This window comes from Gymnoscopelus braueri (assembly GCF_963280865.1).
Source record: "Gymnoscopelus braueri genome assembly, chromosome: 10".
Lineage (NCBI taxonomy): Eukaryota > Metazoa > Chordata > Actinopteri > Myctophiformes > Myctophidae > Gymnoscopelus > Gymnoscopelus braueri.
Genome location: NC_137611.1, coordinates 39,829,922 through 39,850,488, shown reverse-complemented (window position 1 = coordinate 39,850,488; position 20,567 = coordinate 39,829,922). Strand labels below are relative to the sequence as shown.

At 43.6% G+C, this 20,567-nt stretch overlaps 1 pseudogene across 1 annotated transcript in view; it reads left to right on the top strand.

The window, feature by feature from the left end:
* Window positions 1-20,567, top strand: part of LOC308094215 (glypican-5-like) — a 209,399-nt pseudogene that overhangs the window by 137,131 nt on the left and 51,701 nt on the right. Inside the window, exon 7 of the transcript XR_013935108.1 lies at window positions 8,358-8,478. The product of XR_013935108.1 is annotated as a glypican-5-like (transcript). The remainder of the gene's footprint in view (window positions 1-8,357; window positions 8,479-20,567) is intronic.

Sequence of the window (20,567 nt, the reverse complement as noted above, 5' to 3'; positions counted from 1 at the left end):
GTTGCAAGCTTTGATAATTGTAATTATTATAACTTGCTGACAGATATACACACATGGAAACCACACGTACAAATACGCATGCTATGCATGCACGCGCGCGCACGTGTGTGTGTGTGTGTGCGCGCGCGCGTGCGCGCACACACACACACACACACACACACACACACACACACACACACACACACACACACACAGGTGCACACACGCACGGACACACACAGGTGCACACACGCACGGACATGCATGCATGAACACACACGTACCCACTGACACCCAAGCTGACACATCAACACATAATATGTTGTGTTTGTGTGATAATATAAAGCAATTATATTATAATTGCTTTATATTACCCCACAAATACGAATCTCTTCTTTTCTGCCGATGGGTTCCCAGATTGCACAAACACTGACACGTACACACACACACACACACACACACACACACACACACACACACTGTATATTCTTAACGTTGCGGAGATATGTAATACAAGTTGTTCATTTTTGGACAGCAGTCTGTGTGCACATATGGATTTGCGGATTTAGCGATACCTTTTTGGACAACCGCCGATCTAAACCGACTTCCCACTCATCGCTTCACTCCCTCTGGTCCTCTGCGAAATGCACGCTGAGTCTGAAGTCGATTGGTCAGGCGGTCCTCGTGACATACGCAACGGGGGAAACACTAATGCTGCTCAGATTACAAGATAATCCGGAATATCTGGGGTCCTAAACGTCCTATCCCGAAAAGCAGGGGTGTGTTCCCCTCCCAGTGGTGTAAAGTAACTAAGTACATTTACTCAAGTACTGTACTTAAGTACAATGTTGAGGTACTTTTACTTTACTGGAGTATTTCCAAATGTCTATACTTTTACTTCTACTCCACTACATCTCAGAGGCAAATATTGTACTTTTACTCCACTACAATTACTGTATGTTACAACTTTAGTTACCTTGTAGATATACATTATTACATTATAAAACATACATTACATACCTATTTTATACATAGGCTATTTGCGACGTGTTGTGAGCTTGTAGATCGGCTATTTTCAAACATTTTAGTTCTTTTACTTTTGGTACTTTAAGTACATTTTAATGCCAATACTTTTGTATTTTTCTCAAGTAAATTTTGAAATCCGGACTTTTAATTGTAACAGAGTACTTCTACATTGCATTATTGATACTTTTACTTAAGTAAAACATTTGATTACTTTTTCCACCACTGTCCCCAGCCTGGGTTAGGGCAGTGGTTCTCAACCTTTTCAGGACAAGCACTTGTAGGAGTTTGAGGCATTACATTTTGTTTGACTCGGTTCCACAGATAATTATTGTGAAAATAGCTGATCTACATGCTCGCAACGCCTCGCAAAATGTTTGCCTCTTTCTCCGGTAATATTTCTCAATTTTGGCCAATGTTCTCTATACCCCCAGCCTGGGTTAGGGAATGACACTGCTGCCAGGACGAATTGGTCTCCCCACACTCAACCTCACAAACAACACAACCATTGTTCGGCATTGCAATCTCAATAGCACAAGACATCACACACACCCACTCAATCACCGCCGTACCGCAATGTCCCGCTCCGGGGCGTTGGTCAAGAACATTGAGGTGAAAAAGGACTTGTTTTGGGGAGAAAAGCTTGATACCTGCAGTCATAGGCGACATTAAACAACAGGCCTTGCACAACAGGCCTGAGAGTGTACTGCTGTCTGTCATTTTTCGTTTGTTATTGTCGTATTGCTGTTACTGGTGTGTTGTTGACTGGCCTGTGTGTTTTTGTTGTCTGACAAGTACAGTGCTGTGAAAAGGAATGTCCCCTTGTGGGACAATAAAGTCTAAAAGGATAAAAGTCTACATTCTCTCCAGGCACAAAAGGACCCAAGACACACATTGGGAAAACAGTGACTTTTCACAGAATGGCTATACGTGTGAAAGATTGTGAGGCTGGCCAGCAACAACTCAACTCAATTGCTCTCGTCTCAGCCCACTCCCTCCCCACACTGTCAGGAGATCCCAACAGGGCTATAGCATTTTATTCATCGGAGTTCTGTATCTATCAGTCTTTTTATTAAATAATAATTGATCAAATGCTAGTTTCTCTTTCTTTGATTGATTGATTGAATACTTTATGAACAGTTTGCAAACAGTATAGAGGTACAGTTATACAATCATGCTAAAAGCTAGGATAACACAAAAAGCCCTGAGGGCTTGTTTCCATTGTGGTCCTATACTGTATGTACCCAATTCATCAAGACATATAAAGACATACAATACTATACAAGAAATCATCAATCCTAAGAGCAGTAAAAATATATTTACAGAAAAACATAGGGGGGTCATTTCTTTTGGAAAGCTAGAAGTCTCGTCTAGGTCCAGGTGCTCTTTTTATGGTGGTTTTGAAGGAGAGTAGGGAGTCACACTTTTTGATGGCTGGTGGTAGGGCATTCCACATTTTGGTGGCATAACAGCAGAATGAATTTATCCCCATGTTTGTGCCGAATCTGGGGGAACGAGATCAGTGGAGCTCCCTCTGGTGTTGTGCCCTTCTAAGCAAATGATATATTATTCATAATTGTCCCGATACAGCTTTGACTGTCTCAGTCCTCGCCTACGGCTCAGACAGTGTCTTCACCTCAGTCGTAGAACAGTTCTAGATGGAGACAAATTTACTTTCTGGCTTTTGTGTCCATGGGATTTCATTAGTAAACCACAAAGAGCTCACAAAGTAAATAACCGCCATTTCTGACCTGGGGGCCCTGAAAAAACTTTTCTTTGAGTGTATGCAGCCATTAGTATTCTACGGAGACTCACACAGGTATAGACACTGCTTTGTATCGCTATTTGAAGCAGTGCTTTTGAGTTACCAAACAACACACTCGGGAGAAAACAGTGAAAGTTCCAAACATTGGCCCATTACTTCTGTTTATCTCACACAAAAGCACTGGCTCATCTTTAGTGGTATAGTTCAGGCACACATTTTGGGTGCTCTTGAGGGAATGAAAACAAAACTGTTATCCGGGTAGACAAAGACAGAAGAGACACAGTGTACATGTATCATTCATGTGTGTCTGACAGCTGTGTTTGTGAGATGTGAAATGTGACTGTCTCTAAAGTAGCCTTGGGAAGCAACGGTTTCTGAGCCATGTGGCCCCGTAGGTCAGGAGCCAATCTCCTGTTTTCCGTAGCATGCATGCAGCTTGATGTACAAGTACACCCCATGCATATGGCTACTATGTCGCAGGAACAGGGACGTGCAGAAGGATTTGGAGAGGCAGGGGCTGGAATTTGAAAAGGGCACCTATTGGATTTTTTTTTTATGAACAATTACCATACTTTTAGGCCCGAAAACCCGACATATCCGAAAAGGTATCATTGAGTGCTTATTGTCCTCAAAGTCACGCACCCAACACGCTTTGAACTGAGCAGATTGGACCTTCTGTTCCAGAGATAATGGCCAAAACATCTTGAAAACGGCCACTTTCGCCGGTTTTCGATCGACGATTATCGATTGAGTTCTGGCCATTGTCGCCCGTTTTTCTTTAATAACACGGGCTAGGAAGGTCGTATGGCGACAAACTAGATACATGAGTAAAGTTAGAGCTGCATCCAACACATCCACTGCCATTTCCGTCGGCCTTACCGTTAGGCCTCTAGGGGCAGTTGAAATTAATTATTTGGTTTATTATTATAATTCTTTTCAGTCTGGAGAGGGCACTTTTTTAGCGACGGGTAAAAGGGCAGGGGCTCAAGCCCCCTTTCATGTCTATGTGTGCACGTGCATGCGTAGGAACTTACCCCAAATCCAACTCTTGATGCTGAGTGCCATGCGGGGAGGCATTTGGTAGTATTTTTTATAGTCTTTGGTATGATTCAGCCAGACCTCCCAGTCTGCAGGGCGGACACTCTTAACCACAAGGCCACTGAGTTGGTACTGTATGACTGTCTGTACCACCTCTGAAAGGTGGGAAATCTAAAAAATGATCCATAACCCATCGGTAGACAAACTCAGCTACACACACGCGCCCCTGCCCATGCACGCACATGCACACACACACACGCACGCACATTCCCAGTAATTGATTTACCAGTGAGTGTTGTGGTCTCGTTAGCTTGACATCAGGGCTATCCAGAGTCATGCCAGAGCTGAGCAGGGATAAGCACCCAGTCAGGATCTCCTTTACCCAATGCGGATTGATGTGGACACCACCCTTACCCTGCCAAACCTTCTGTAACTATGCATCCATGTTGTGTGTTCCATTATACCATGGCATTGGATAATGGAAGACAAAATACACACACACACACACACACACACACACACACACACACACACACACACACACACACACACACACACACACACACACACACACGGCACAACCGCTGTGTGTTCTGTCTGCACCTTGAAAATGTCTTAACATTCCACTTGTACAAGCTATGACAGTTACTGCAGGCCTTTAACAACCAACTCACTCAGGTCAGCTAGGGTCAATGTGGTCGAGTGGAGGGACAGTAGATCCAGCATAAGCACATACCCTTCATTCATTCATTTAACAATTATGGGACCATAATATACAATTTACGCATATCATGATAATTGAAAGAAGATGTTAAACTAGCGACTGAACACATAAAATATTTATGTAACTGTTTATTAAGGTAATAAAACCAGGTGTAAAGGCAGTTCAAATATCCATTGACTTTACGTTGAATGAGAATTGTTAAGCACCCAGACGGAGGGGAGATAGCGACCCTCTTGGCCAATGGTTTACAACCTTTTTCGCGTCAAGGACCCCCAAATTGACACATATTAGCCCACGGACCCCCATTTGAAAAGATATGCCAGGGACTCAACCATTTTTTACAGACACATAAGGGTCAATTTGGTTTCTAACTATTCATTTGGCTGGGGACCCCCTGGAACCCCCTCAAGGACCACTGGTGGTCCCCGGACCACTGGTTGAGAACCACTGCTCTAGGCCATCAGTGAGAACTGCAGTGTTTTCATTGATTCCGCGTTGGCTTCATTTTCAGCGGGCGTACGCTTGCCGCCCGGTGTGGACGCCTCCTATGCCCCGCCCCCACATGCTCACAGAGTATACACGTACATTAGCCTCATATCTGATGGAACATACTGTATATACAGTAGCTCTGAGCTAGATGACACTGTCATCCTCAGCCAAGCCTGGGGGAGACAGACACACACACACACACACACACACACACACACACACAGACAAACACACAGATAGACAAAAAGACACACACGCACATATACACATACATTGGCTCCTGTACTGTACTTTTATCTGAAAGCTCCAGGAGCCATTTACTTTGCGATGAATCATTTATGTCAGAAGACATGATGGAGGGGGGTGGGGTGTTTGGGCGTGGCGTGGGAGGGGGGGGGGGGGGGGTCTGAAGTCCAAAAGCTATTGATTGTTTTTCTTCTTGTCGAGGCAGGATTCAGTGCCGCAGGTGCAATTAAGAGCTTCATTTGTTGTCCAGTGCAGACAGGAGGGGATGGATGGCATCAGCTATGCAAACTACCCAGGACAGGGAGAGTGGGGAAGAGAAGAGAAAGAGAAGAGAAGAGAAGAGAAGAGAAGAGGGATGTATGGAAGAAGAGGGATGTATGGAGGAAGAGGGATAGACAATGAAGATGAAAGAGCGAGGGAGGGGGTCGGAGCGAGGAGATATTTTAGCATTTTTATGGGGGCTTGTGTGAAGTGCTGTTTCAGCAAGACGAAGGGGGAGAGACCTTATCAAGACATCACTTAGATCACAGGCCAGAGATTCTCAAGTTCAGCATTTTTACGATCACTACCACTCATATTTGTCGGCAAATATACAGTATCTGCATGCTCAGGCACACTCACAGACATGCACGTGCGCGCGTGCACACACACACACACACACACACACACACACCCGCACGCACGCACGCACGCACACACACACACACACACACACACACACACACACACACACACACACACACACACACACACACACACACACACACACACACACACACACATCCATACTTCATCCATACTGCTCACATTCAGTCTCCTGCCATAAGTGGAGACGCTTTAATGTTTCCTTGGGTTGGCTGTGGAACACTTAAAAGGAAAGCACCATTTGAGTTGATGCCAGCACACATATAGGATTGGTGTCCCACCTCCCTAGTGCTGTTAAGTCGTTTGGACCGCTCTGCCTGCTGTGAATAGCTGTGTGTTTGTACGTGTGCGGGCGTGTGTGTGTGTGTGTGTGTGTGTGTGTGCGGGCGTGTGTGTGTGCGTGCGTGCGTGTGCGTGTGTGTGTGTGTGCCTGCGAGCGTGCGTGCGCGCGTGCGTGCGTGTGTACATGCGTGTGTGTGCGTGTGTGTGCGTGTGTGTGTGTGTGCGCACATGCATTTGAACAGGCCCTCGCACGTGCCTTGTTTATGGCTCTATTACCAGTGGTTCTCAAACTTTTTCATGTTACGCATCCCCAAATTAATATTTATTTGACCGCAGACCCCCATCTGAAAATAGTTTGTGCCAGGGACCCCACATACGAGATTTGTGTTGGTAAACCGTTTAAAAAATATTCCAAATCTTTAAAAAAAAAAATACAGGATTTGGTTGAAAATAGCATATATACAAGCTCAGATGCGTTTTCAAATAGTTGATGTTTATAGGTTTAAAGTGGTTATGCTGATTGTGATGCAATGTTAACTCATTTGCTATTCCCACTACTTCTCAAACTTATATTTTTTTTAATGGAAATTATTACATTTTCTTCCATTTTATTTATGAAATACTTCTGAAAAAGGTTGGAATAGTTTTTAATTGATGAAAAGTTGTTATTTTTTGCTAAATCTTTTGAAATAACATATTTAAATGTAGGGAAACGAAAAAAGGAGAACCATGAAAAATTGGTCGGCGACCGAAAGATGGCTCCCGACCCACGGTTTGGGAAACAGCGCTCTATAATACCACTCTCCTCCCCTGTGTGTGTGTGTGGTGTACGTACGTACGTACGCTTGCACGGCGTGGTGCATTCACAAGTACAAGAGGGAGTGCAGAGAGTGAGTTTGAACGTGAGCGCTAACAGCCTAGGCTAGCAGCTCTCCCTGCCGTTAATGGGTTTAAAAGTGCATGTCCTAGCACCTCCGCAGTGGAGCAGGGCACAGCTGTGTGAAAGTGCGCTTGAGTGTAAAAGTGGTCCTTTCTGGTACATTTTTTACACTCACTTTAGCTTAGCTCTTTAACACTGAGGAATTTTACCGGAGAAAGATTACCTCTATTAATCCCCGCGGGGAAATTCTTTTACTATACTGTGAAATATATATCGTCTCTGTCGTTTGGAAACCTCACATGTCCTAAAACAGGGGTCTTCAACAGGGGGTCCGTGATCCCTAGGGGGTCCTCAGAGTTACTACAGGGGGGGCCACCAAATATTTGTGTGATATGATTTTTATGTTTTACATTAACCACTTGAACCCTAGCATCCCTAATCTGAGGAGAACTCTTGCCAAAAATAGCAGCTCTACAAGCTCACAACGCCTCGCATTTGTAAAACCGGACTTTTACAGGACTTTTACTTGCAACAGAGTATTTCTACAATTGTGGTATTTCTACTTGTACTTCAAGTAAAACATCAGAGTATTCTGTTAATCTCTCCAACGTTTTCCACTGCACACACCTACGCAAACAGCTCCAGCTAGAGTCCTCGGAATGCTGTACGATAATGTTATATAACATAATAGATGTACAAGAGGTGTACAGTACCATTATAGCCCTTTTCCATTGGGATTTGGATTTGCGTGTTAAATGACAAAATTATGCGAGAAGTATTGATCTCTCTCTCTCTTTTGGCCCTCAACGCTGCATTTGTTCTGCGTCTAAGCAATTTACTGTACTTCGTTTCAAGCAGCTTGTTAGTGTACGCAATTTGTTGCAATCAGAGAGCAGAGTAATCTTTCCCCCCAGGAATATCAATGTGTTTAAACCAAGTTAATGCCCTGCTTGATCACTCTACAGCGTCACACAAAAGCATCAAAAGTAGCAGATCTACAAACTTGAAACGAGGCGCGAAGCGACACGTTTTGAGCTTGTAGATCTGCTACTTTTGATCATTTTGAATTTGAATCCTGAAAATGTCGCTATAGCCTATTGTTCAGGTTTATGATCAATTATGAATGAGTGTTTTAGCATAGAGCTTTGAAGACATAAAAATGATTTGATTGGCTCTATGACGCAATGTTGCTGTTTTGATTGCTACACACAAGCAATCGCGCTGTATCTCTTTTTACCCTGCTCATCCCGACCTCTCTCTCTCTCTCTCTCTCTCTCTCTCTCCAGCTATACAGGCAGAGTGGTAGGAAATGGACTGCAGGCCCAGAGGCAGAACCCGGAGGTCAAGGTTCGCAGCCCTAACCCAACCATGGCCGAGGTTAAGGAGAGATTGGAGCGCTTCAACCAGGTAGGACCTTTGGTGGTATATAGAGGATACTGTACAATGGTTAGAGGTCATCTATAATGGTCAGAGGATGCTGTAGGTGAGTGGTTCTCAAAGTGGGGTCCGGGGACCCCCAGGGGTCCTTGAGAGAGGTTCCAGGGGGTCCCCGGCCAAATCAGTTCAACCACTTTAAAGTATTTGGGAATATTTGTTTTTAAAACATTTTAAAAACCAACACAAATCTTGTATTGATGTCCCTCCCTTGCACAGCATATTTTCAAATGAGGGACAAAAACATATCAATTTGGGGGTCCTTGCCATGATTTTTTAGAACTACTGCTGTAGGTCAACCATGGTAAGAACATGTAGTACCGGTCAGCCATTACAAACATTCCAATCTGGGAACCCATCGCCAAATGAAAAGGAAAAACCGCGCCCTCTGCTGTTCTTTACTATCTCACTTGACTCTGGGAGGAAGTCGACGTAGCACACGTGCGCAAGGAAACCGGGGTTTTGGTCTGCCTTCAGCCTTTCACTTCCGGTGGTGCGACTATGTTTTCATTCCCACTAACAATATTTCTACACGGAACACTAACACCACTTCTCCCAGAGAACATGGATCGTTTTGGTTATAAGCCCACTTGTTTCTATGATGAAAGAGCAAGTTAAAATGTGAATATCTTTCCGTGGTTTTGTCTGCTCCGAGGACGCTATTGTTAAATGAGTTTCGGTTTGTTTCTAGTGGGGAAGGATCGGCAGACACGTAAATCCCGCCCACTACATTTGATTGGGTAAAGCACGGCCTCCTTCCTGATCTGAAGGCACGCCCACTTGTAGGCCAGTGCGTACGCGATATGACAACCCCCCCCCGAAAGATTTAAACGCAGAGCAGAATCTGTTCTTGAGAGATTACAAACATTCAGACAACTCCCATCAATATTATAGCAGTCTTTAAGTTTTAACACATTGAGTGCCATAAACAGTCCGGACCGTTTTTGAGAAGCTATGCGTTATGTGCCATAAACGGTCCGGACCGTTTTTGGCCCTTTTTTTTTTTTATATATATTTTTCCCACGTGGGGCGCTCTAACGAAACTTTGGGATCATCCAAGGAGTCTCTAAGAAGGAGAGGCCGGATGTGGATCCATGTCCGCTCCAATGTTAACTCCTTGACTAAAAGCTTAGTCAAGGAGGAAACAAACCGTTTTCGATCGGCGATCACTCTGCAATGGAGGATCGCGTTAGAAATATTATTGTTCCAGGCGTTAGTCGGGACTCTCCTCCGTCTCGCACGCAGGCTTTGTTTACATGCGCGTCCTCGTCGGGGCTTCTACAGCACGAAACATATCAGCGTAAGTGGATGGAAGATATGCTGGCACTAGATGTACCCTATTTTAATGAACCTCTGGCACACGATGTGTTAAATGTCATCTCATTCATGTTTTGGCGACGGCTCCTGATCAGGCACTGGCACTTAATTTCTCCGGCAATCTCATTGGCTAACCGCCCTCCCAGAGCCTTCCCCCTGATCTTGACCACACCAAACACAAGCCTACCCAATAGCATCTCTCCTAACTTTAATTGCTGCCATTTTAAACCTCATACATAAGCATTACTGTCGCTTACTCAATGCCTGAATAACCATTTTAACCGTATACCTAAATGTAACCATTGCTAACATAATGAATAAACATGTTAACGTTATACCAGAATGTACGTTGAACCTTGGCCACTAACTTGTGTTTTTAGCAAAACCATATTCCCTTGTGGATAATAAAGACATCTAATCTAATCTGATCTAATCATGCAATATTGAAAATAGTTTTCAGAGGTGTCGCAGGCATCTGTAATGATATCAAAGTTCAAGTTCTTATTTCCCACTGGTCGATGGTAAATCCATTTCGAAATTAAATTAGTAAATTAGTAAAACCGCACTGCAGTGCATATTGTGCATATTGCATTAAAGGGTTGGCCTTTTCTAAGTTGGAGCAACTATATTTCACCTCTGTCGGGGGGAAACCTCATATCTCCAAAACTGTTACTTTTCAGGATTCAAATTCAAAAATAGCAAAAGCAGCAGATCTACAGCCGCATTTCAAGCTTGCGGATCTGCTACTTTTGATACTTTTGTGTATCAGTAGCATGATCAAGTCCCAAAAAAAAACATTCACAAAAAGTTAAAATACGGAGATAAGAGGTTTCTGCCCGACAGCAACGATTTATTTATTGACGTATACAGTACAGTGAGCAAACAACATTGAGGGATGGAGATGGTGGGTGGGGGGGGGCTATTGAGGACCCCAGCAGGCTACACAAACAACACACACTGTGTAGGCTAACAAGGCATTTGAGAAATGACTCTCCATGCAGCCCCTCTCGTTCCCATCCACAGGCTCATGGTGAGTCGAGGCGCACAGACATCAAAGATAAATGAAAGAGATAGAGGGCCAAAGGGGGGAGAGTGATAAAGAGAAGCGACTGTGGATAACGGCAGTGGTGTGAAGTCACTAAGTACATTTACTTAAGTACTGTACTTAAGTACAAGTTTGAGGTATTTGTACTTTACTTGAGTATTTCCAATTTCCAATATTTTTTACTTCTACTCCACTACATCTCAGAGGCAAATATTGTATTTTTACTCCACTACAATTATTTGAAAACGTTAGTTACTAGTTACTTTGCAGATATAAATTATGATATTATGAAACATACATTAACCACTTTAGCCCTATTTTATACACAGCAGGCTATTTAAAAATAGCCGATCTACAAGCTCACAACGCGTCGCGATGCGACGCGTTGTGAGCTTGTAGATCGGCTATTTTCAAACATTTTAGTACTTTTACTTTTGGTACTTTAAGTACATTTTTATGCCAATGCTTGTGTACCTTTACTCAAGTACATTTTTAATTCAGGACTTTTACTTGTAACAGAGTATTTCTATATTGCAGTATTGGTACTTTTACTTAAGTAAAGAATTTGAGTACTTTTTCCACCACTGGATAATGGCAGGAAAAAGAACTGAGAGAGAGAGAGAGAGAGCGAGAGAGAGAGAGAGAGAGAAGATGAGTGCAAAAGGTCAGCAGTGAGTGACAGAGTGGCAGGGATGACACAAGCGGCTTCAAAGTCACACTATTTGTCATGTAGATGAGGATTAGGGCTTGAAAAGGGCCGGGGAAGAAAGGAGGCCATTTCCCCAGAAGTCCCCAGAGGCCATTTGAGGAGACAAACGGACCTGGATTCGGTTCCCTTCTCTGTCCGCCTGGCCTTTTGTTGTCGCCTGAAAATCATACCGGCTGATAACGTGATGGCCATCTCTTCTCTTTGCTCTCTCTATGCCCCCTCTATTTTCCTCTACCTTTATCCCCCGCTTGCATTCATCCCTTCTCGTCCCCGTCGTCGCCGATCCATCGCTACCTGTTCAGCCAAACAAGCTCTCTGCCCGTGCCTTATTCGGCCCCATTTTATTCGTAGTTATACTATGGTGTCCCACGCCCAGAGAAATAGCCGATCGACAAGCTCACGCAACGCTTCGCTTCTCTGCGCTTTGTGGGCTTGTAGATTATTGATTTCTGTGCGGGACACCGCTGTGCAATGAAGTATAAATCAAACTGTCCTCTCATTGGCACTCCACTCTCTCTCTCGGTCTCTCAGTTTATCTGTGTGTGTGTGTGTGTGTGTGTGTGTTTGTCTCACTCTCTCTCTCTCTCTCTCTCTCTCTCTCTCTCTCTCTCTCTCTCTCTCTCTCTCTCTCTCTCGCTTATTATTAGTAATTGTACCGACGGCTTGTATTCGTTTAGTTGTTTCTTTCCTTTCCTTTTCCTTTTAGCTTAATCCTCCTGTTTCTCTGTCTCTGTCAATTCTCCCTCTCTCCTTGACATCATGCAGTTTCACTGGTCCTCTCTGTCTTTTCTCTTCCCCTCGCTCGTGTTCCCTCAGCACTTTCCCCCACTTACGTCCTCTTATCATCATTCTCAAATCATAACCATATTGGCCCGGACCGCGCTGCGCTGTCTTGTCGCTGACAGCTCCAGATTCTGGCTGCCGTTTCACTCGCACACGCACGCACGCACGCACGCACGCACACACACACACACACACACACACACACACACACACACACACACACACACACACACACACACACACACACACACACACACACATAGACACACACACACACACACACACACATAGACACGCACACACACGCACACACACGCAGACACGCACGCACACCCACACACACACACACACACACACACATAGACCCACACACACACACACACACACAGACACACACACACACACAAACACACACACACACACACACACACACACACACACACACACACACACACACACACACACACACACTCGCACACACACACACACACACACACACACACACACACACACACACACACTCGCACACACACACACACACACACACAAATCCTAGCATCCCCAATTGCCCCGTCTATTGCGTGTCGTCATGGCAACCTGTATGGAGTCATGCAGCCCGTCCCGTCCCGGGCCTGACTGTGTGTGTGTGTGTGTGTGTGTGTGTGTGTGTGTGTGTGATGATTCCCGATCACAAATGGCAGGGTCCTGAGCCGGCCCTTTGTGTTTAACGCCAGATAAGAGCACAGCGGAGCACGAGGTCAGACGCAACTGACATGGAGCTGTTTTTAATCTGACAAGCTCCACCGAGACGCAGCCGGTGTAAAGCAGTGATGGACAAAACGTAATATTATATTGACCCTTTCGGGCAGAAACCTCTTATCTCCATATTTTAACGTTTTGTGTTTTTTCATAAATTAACGCCCGACTTGATCATACTACAGCGTCACACAAAAGCATCAAAAGTAGCAGATCTACAAGCTCGAAACGCGGCGCAAAGAGCTTGTAGATCTGCTACTTTTGATGCTTTTGCATTTGAATCCTGAAAAGTAACAGTTTTGGACATGAGGTTTCCACCCGACAGAGACGATATTGTATCGTCGCTGTTGGGCAGAAACCTTGTATCTCCAAATTGTTCGTCATTTAAAGCCCTACTTAGTCATACAAGAGTGTCAAGAAAAAAGTAGAGAACATTGCGTTCCATTTAAGTACAAATTACAATTTATTTTATGCTTTGCTGTCCTGAAACCGTGTCTCCTTGTGAGCTTGTAGAACGGCTATTTTCGCTATAATTGAAATAGGGCTTAACCCATTAATACAACACAGATATGAATTCCTTTATTCATCCACCATGGCCAGCCAACGGTTTGACCTTATTTTGAGTCTTTTTGACAATCCGCCGATCTTTTTTTTCAACCCGGATGTAAACAAACGATGTCTCTGTGGAAGGACGAGTCTCTCTTCTTTCCACCCGGAACAAAAACATTGCAACCGCGATCGTCCGTTCTGTTGTTATCGGCAGTTGATTATGGCTCGTTTTCACCCAAAAACGCATTCTGGGAGAAGAAATCCGAGCTATATGTGTTTTTCTAAATCTGATAACGTACGTTGCAGTGGACGGGGTGATTTTTTTTTTGGATGACGTCATTTATGGTTCTATCCTTCTCTGGAAGTCAAGGCATCATTCATAGGTTGGCGAAGAGCGCCCTCTAGAGTAATCACTAAGAACATGATTTATATTATGATGACGTAATATTGCGTCTTTGGCAGTGAAGTGTTGGATTTGAGATGACGTAATATTACGTATATATACGGTTTTGCGCATACTAACGTTGAGTGCCAAAACCATATATATACGGTTTTTGAAAAAAAAAAAAAAAAATTACTTTTTTTTTTTTTTTTTTTTTTTTAAATTTTTTTTTTTTTTTCCTTCACAACAACAGGAAATATCACTCCTACAAGATTTAGACTCCAATCCACCTCCTGGTTAACTTATGACTTCAAAAACCTGTATCTCGGCTCCTGTGCACTTTTTTTTTTTACAATGTTAATTTAACTATTTTCAACTGGCTGCAACTATGGAATGGATTTCCGAATGTTTTAAATTTTTTCCCCCCGATTGTACGAGACCTGTATGTGTGTAATGAGGGGATCACCGTGAGGACGGTGATCACTGAAAATATTTTGTGACTACTTGAAAAAGGTTCAAAATGTTTAAAAAGTCCTGGCACTCAAAGTATAATATTTTAATAAACCTCTGGCACCCAATGTGTTAAGTGGTCAATTCATAATTTGGGTTTGGGTCTCATGAGTATATTTTGAAAACAGACTGGGAGTAGTTTGTGAATTGATTGAAACAAGAAAATGCATATAAGGTTATTTAAATATAAATGTATATAAAAATGGAAAGAATTCTAAGAGATTGAAACAAAGGAGTGGAACTACTGCAAAGTAACTAGTAACTAACTTTGTTAGAGAAAGTAATCATTTTGATAAAAAGTTTTCGTAGCAGAAAAATACAATTGAGATTGTTTTTTAAATTGCTTGCCCAAACAATGTTGCAGTATGAAATGTATGGATGAATCATTGTATAATATAAATTAATTAGGATGTTTCTTGCCACAAGGTGGCGTATTCTTCTGATGACTCCAATATTCTTTCCTAATATATTTGATTAGAAATGAGTGCTATATGATTTTTCCAGGTGAGTTTTTCATCTATGAGTACTCCTACTACCTAGGATATAGGTCTACATTTCTTAACTCTTGGTTAATTTCCAATATTAATTTCTCAAGTACTCAAAAGAGACACACACACACACACACACATTTTCGTAAATGAACGCCCTACTTGATCGTACTGCAGCGTCACACAAAAGTTTCAAAAGTAGTAGTTTTGAGTTTGAAGATCTGCTACTTTTGCTTCTTTTGAATTTGAATCCTGAAAAGTAACAGTTTTGGACATAATGAGGTTTCCACCCGACAGAGACGATTATGTAATGAGACCATAATGTGTTTAGATGGAACCACAGGAGGAGTAGCTACCGTCACTGCAGTAGCTAATGGGAATCTAAGTAAATGTGAACATGTACACACACACACACACACACACACACACATACATACACACACACACACACACACACACACACACACACACACACACACACACACACACACACACACACACACACACACACACACACACACACACACACACACACACACACACACACACACACACACACATATTCACGCCAACATTCTGAAAAATACAAATAAATTAATTTAACTCGCAAAAATAGCAAAACATTTGCAGATGTGAGATGCATTGTGAGCTTGTAGATCTACTATTTTGGCTACTCTTCGCCCGGCAAAGTATATAGGGCTTAAAGTGGTTCATTTTAATCCAACCACAGCCACAACCTAACCCTAACATCACGAGCCAACCTGACTGTTTCTCTTCCCATTCAACAAGACCTAACCTCAGAATCCATATCTCTTAAACCTAACCTCAGAAAACATCCATATCTCCTACACTAACCCTAACCCTTAACATGAACCACTCACCCTATCACTATAACCCTAACCCTGACCTGAATATTTTCATAAGTGTAACCCAACTCTGGAAATGTTTTTAACCTTACAAATTATCCATTTCCAGAACAGTGTCCCTGTGAGGTCAATTGTATCTGGATTTACTGTTCTTGTGGAGACTTTTGTCTGTCTCTCTCTCTCTCACACACACACACACACACACACACACACACACACACACACACACACACACACACACACACACACACACACACACACACACACACGTGTGTGTAACTCACTGAACTATAACTCACCTGCATGAGAGATTTTGGTGCATGTACGTAGGGAGACACAGTCTCACACACGCACGCACGCACACACACAATAGAGGCAAGCCCACTGATCTCTTGACCTCCAATAAAATGGTCCATTAAATGACTAGGCAGAGTTATAGTCCTCTGTGTATCTTCTCCCAGTATCCTCCTCACTCTCTCTCTCTCTCTCTCTCTCTCTCTCTCTCTCTCTCTCTCTCTCTCTCTCTCTCTCTCTCTGCCTGTAAATACTCCTAATGTAGACAGTAAATGTTTCAAAGGGTCTCTTTTTGGATTCCCGGCCACCGGCCCCAGCTGTTTTTGGGTGGGGATTCTCTTACAATGGTCTATCTGTTTCCACACGAACATTAAGAGCAGATCGTTTTTCAAACATGTCAATTTAGCCGTATGCGTTTCATCAGTGGGGATATGCAGTGCGTGCGCACACACGCACACACACATGCACGTGCACGCACACACATTCACACACGTGTGGAGAGTATCATTAGAGATGCCGAAGAGGATGGTGGATGACAACACAGAATGTGTAGACCCCGATTTTAACCTTAATAGGGTACTTGTAATTGTTTTTAATCTGTGCTCAGCGACGCCTTTTTAATATCAGTGATGTCATGATGGCCGTCCGGCTAGGCCTGTCACAATTATTACATAATCGCCTAAGCGCAATTATTTGAGATAATCTCAATTATTTTGCATAATCGTTTCCATGTTGAAAAATGTTTTCAAACATTTTCCATTTTCCATAGCATTAATAGCATCAAGCTTACAACGTGTCACTTTGTGACACATAAGCTTGTAGATCAGCTATTTATGCTAATTTAACTTTTAGTTTTTAAGTTTAAAATGATTAAATATGTCATTTCTTTGTATATTTAAGTTATTACTCATATCTAACCTGTGCAATTTTTGATTACGAAGCCTAAGAGGCAAACAGAAATAAAAAAAAACACGATTCAATCGTTTATCACCATTATTTGTATGACAATTAATGTTCAACTTGAATTTTGTAATCGTGACAGCCTTACGGATCCGGCTTGATGTCTGGTCAGTTACTTTGATGTCTGGTCAGTTACTTTGATGTTTGGTCAGTTACTTTTATGTTTGGTCAGTTACTTTGATGTTTGGTCAGTTACTTTGATGTTTGGTCAGTTACTTTGATGTCTGTTGGTCAGTTACTTTGATGTTTGGTCAGTTACTTTGAGGCACTCTGTGCTCTATATTCACACGTGTGATGGTTGGTTGTGATGGTAATGCATTGTTGTAATTGGTTGTCAATCACGTATAGACGGGTCTCCACACACCGGGTTCAATGTGTGTACTTAAGATGGCATCTATGTATCATCCATTTAGTCTGAAGAAGAGCATGGGCTCGAAAACGTCACTCTGTAACTGCAAAAAAAAAAATCCTGTAAAAAAAAAAAAAAAACGGACCCAAATGGACCCATATCCCAGAGTGAAACCGACACTGAAGATTTTTATTTTGAAGTTACAGAGTGTGTACAATGCAGAGGCCTGATGTATGCATGATTGATGAGATTGACTATTTTGCTCTGCTGCCTGTTTGGACTCCTGGCATGCCAAGGTCACACACACACACACACACACACACACACACACACACACACACACACATACACACGCACACGCACACGCACACGCACACACACACACACACACACACAGAGAGAGACAGACACATGCATGCACGCTCGCACGAGCACATGTAGTGAATCCAATCAATAGTTAGAGAACTCTCAGATTGCATAGGTGCGCTCCATTACCAGTTGTTCGTTTTCTTTTGCTCTGCTCTCTAGTGTAAATATATTTGTTGATGCTCGCAGCTGTAAAAGTTTCCCTGGAAAAGGCCAAGCTTCTTTTTTTTTCTCCAATAAACACAGAAACACAGAGCGAGAGAGAGAGCGAGAGAGAGAGGAGAGGAGGCTAATCACAACATTTGGTATCTTTCCACCCGTGACTCTCTCCTCCCATCGGGGTCCCGCAGCAGGTTAAGTGAGGACTTTGCTAAGCCCCTCGCAGTATATGGCTCATTACAGCTGAAACACGCCCGCACCCATGTCAGGAAAGGCTTTACGCTTTAAAAAGAGTTAGTGGAGGCCGGGGATGAGGAGAGAAGGGAGAGAGAGAGGTTTGGGCTGAGCTGGCAGCCAGTCACAGGGAGGGGACAGATTCTTTCCACTTGATGGAGATGGCGCTGGGGTCTTCTGGTTCTTTATAATAACGTTATAATAACTCCTGCTGTGGCAGTGAAACAGAAGTCTGTCTTTATGCTCATGGGCTCCTTGTTAACGTCGCAAGCCCTGGGAACCAAAACGCAGAAATGCGGTTTCTTTTTTTTGTGTGACACAAGGACCCCATTGACCATATCGACACTGGAGTCATTTTTTGCTCTTACATCACGGCCGCCGTGCGAATAATTATGATCAACGATGATTGCCGCTGCTTTCCTTATCGTTGTGGAAAACAGACAGAGAAGTGTTACGGGATTTGTGTCTTAATGCGTTTTAACCACTTGAGACCTACGGTATATACTTTGTCAAACCACAAATTCACAATTTATTGAAAATCTTGAACAAAAATGTGAAAAATAAATCATGGTTTTGAAAGATTTTGTTGAAAACTTGCCCAGACTAAGGACACCAGGGTTAATGTTGTCAAATGATAAGCCTTCACTGTGCAGTGAAATCCCCTTCAGACTGATGGATGGTGAAATTGACCTTTTAAACACAGAGGGAGTGCATTTGAAACCAAAGTAGAATTCATGCTCGGTACCAAAGTCTGTTTGCAGTTGGGATTACACGCTTACATAGGTTAGTTTGGTAAATATCAGCACACCAAAGAGAGAGTAGTGTTTGGCTTTCTAAACCAGACACATGTATTAAATAATAATAATTAGACTTATTTCATCCCATAGGGGAAATTCAGTTCTCAGCTTCGCCCAGCTGGGTGCTTCTCAGGTGAGCACTATGTTCAATAAAATATGTTTTATTGAACATATTTCAATAAAAGATACAAAAATAGGTTTTGCTGCACACATATGCTGTGCATGTGCATGCATGCATGCATACAGACACAGGCATATATATATATATATAGCACATGCTGTAGGCCTGGAAGAAGACCCATCGTGAAACGTCAGTCTGTATCGCTGCAAATAACTCTTTGATCTACAGTGAATATAGTGCTCCTAGCCACTCTTTCATCTGTGATAGTCATCTCATCAAGTGTCCTGGGTTAGAAGTGTCTCATTGTGACATGCACAGTATGCTCTCACACACACACACGCACGCACGCACGCACGCACGCACGCACGCACGCACGCACGCACGCACGCACGCACGCACGCACGCACGCACGCACGCACGCACGCACGCACGCACGCACGCACGCACGCACGCACGCACGCACGCACGCACGCACGCACGCACGCACGCACGCACGCACGCACAAACACACACACACACACACACACACACACGCCCAATGATAAAAGGGACCACTTCTCTCTAGAAAATTCTCATTGTGACATGCACAGTATGCTAACACGCACACACACACATACGCACGCACGCACACACGCACGCACGCACGCACGCACACGCACACGCACACGCGCACACACACACACACACACACACACTCCCAGCGATAAAAGGGACCACTTCTCCCACACAAACACTGTATTGTAACAATCTGCACCATAGAGGGCCACAGTGACAAGGCCTGCAGGCGGGAGTTGATGCTGCTGCTGCTGCTGATGATGATGAAGATGATGATTTTGAGAGCCCCCCCCCCCTCGCTGTGGTGGCGGTGTACCGTGTCAGGGGGGGGGGCCCCTCGGAATCCCTGTCCCACTGCCCCCGGGGACCTCTGAAGGCCCCTTTGAAGTCTGAAAGCTTATAGCCTCCCCCCAGTAAGGCAGCAGCGCTGGGACAGCGGCACCCAACACTTACCATTAACCTTCACCACGTCCAAAACGGCAGGCTTTTGAAATGCTGTGCCCAACAACATAGCCTTTTAAGACTATATATCGTTGCTGTCGGGGCTGAAACCTCACATCTCCATATTTTAACTTTTTGTGTTTTTTTCGTAAATTAGTGCCCTACTTGATACTATTACAGCGTCACACAAAAGGCGACGCGACGCGTTTCGAGCTGGTAGATCTGCTAGTTTTGATGCTTTTGAATTTGAATCCTGAAAAGTAACAGTTTTGGACTTTTGGGTTGAGACGATTATTCGCCTAAAATGTGAATCGACCGTAATTATTCGATTGGGTGCCACCCTTGACTCTCTTATCCTGCACCCAACACCTCTAAGGCCCA